Genomic DNA, 1,469 nt, shown 5'->3' with positions numbered 1-1,469 from the left:
ACAGCATGTAAACATATAATATAAGCTCTGGCGGACTTGGTTCTATGGTAGGTCTTAAAGGGTTAAGGCTTTACTGTTCAAAGACTTATTCTTGCTGGTCACACAGTCCACCGTAATCTGAGTATAGGTCAGCACTATTGTACAGAACCTGTGAACAGGATCACAGTGAAGGTGAGCCCATAGACATTGTTAATGACCACACTGTCACAGGACAGCTTAAACAATGAGGGTCACAAAAATGGTTTGTGATCATGGTCCTGCATCAACTTAGCCGTATGGTCAGTCCGAGCAGAACCCCGACCAAAACGAAGGCCACTCCCCAGGCCAGAACCGTCAGCTCGATCATCATTTTGTTGGTCATTATGGAAGCATATCGCAGAGGGTTACAGATGGCCACATATCTGTCAAAAGCCATAATCATAAGCACAGTGTGGGAAGTGGTGACATACATATGTGTGGTAAAAGCCTGAATAAGACACTCATGATAACTGGTGAGGCGCTCAGATGGAGGCAGCAGAATATCTGAAAGCAAACGGGGGCTCATGATAGATGATGATGAAGATTTTGGTCGATGAAAACCAGGAGTACGATTCCGATATTGGATGTCATAATAAGTATGTAGGAGAAAAGGAAAAGGAAAAAGAAAAAGATTGGATATTTGGAAACCTCTGAGACCTTTAATCCCTCCAGCTGCAGAGTAAAGCTGTTGAATGTGTAGTTTTCCATCAGAAAGTATCCAAATAAAAATGGCATATTTGTCACATTTATGGCTTTTTTCCAGAATAAATGAGACACGTCAGGAACCAAAAATTCAGGTAAGAGTGGCAGCTTTTAAGAACTAAAGGAAATAATTTGAACCAAGATTTATTTTTAGTTCAGACACTTGGTACTCTTTGGGCTATACATTGCCTTTTTACCTAAACTGAGATACTTTCCAGCCCTCCCACAACTCTGGTCTCATTAAGTGGTTCAGAAAATGGATCTTGGAAAGAGTTCCCTGATTAATTAAATATTAAGTATTACCTGATATTTCTGTTGTTCTTTCGTGCTTCGTCTTATTCCTACCAACCAACCTTGTGGCAGAGGATTGCAACCTCTGTCTTACTTTTACAGAGGTGCATTTTTCTGGGAAGGAAGCGCAGAATTTAATATCCACCTGGTGTCCATAGAAACTGTCAACAGAAAGACTTACACCACACTACTTATCTCTATGATCTTTGCTTTTATATGAAATATACTCATATGAACTCAGTTATCAAAGCCCTGTAGATCAGTCCAGCTACACAGTGACACCAAGCAGAATCCAAACCAATCCAGAGGCCATTGCCCAGCCAAGGTCCTTCAAAAACTGTGTGCAAGTGTACCTAGAAGAATTGATGCTGTTTTCAAGGCTTGATTTAGATTTTTCTTCGTTCCTTCACTGCAAGATTAACAATTCCATTTTGTAAATCATTCTTTTTCCGTGCGTG

At 40.5% G+C, this 1,469-nt stretch overlaps 1 pseudogene; it reads right to left on the bottom strand.

Annotated features, from left to right (window-relative positions):
* Positions 1-54: 54 nt before the first annotated feature.
* Positions 55-1,469, bottom strand: part of LOC102192093 (olfactory receptor 5AC2-like) — a 3,512-nt pseudogene continuing 2,097 nt past the window's right edge.

Source organism: Pundamilia nyererei, unplaced genomic scaffold, assembly GCF_000239375.1.
Source record: "Pundamilia nyererei isolate P.nyererei 1_Seehausen unplaced genomic scaffold, PunNye1.0 scaffold00304, whole genome shotgun sequence".
NCBI lineage: Eukaryota > Metazoa > Chordata > Actinopteri > Cichliformes > Cichlidae > Pundamilia > Pundamilia nyererei.
Note: the sequence above shows the minus strand (reverse complement) of the source record. Positions and strands in the feature narration are given on the sequence as shown.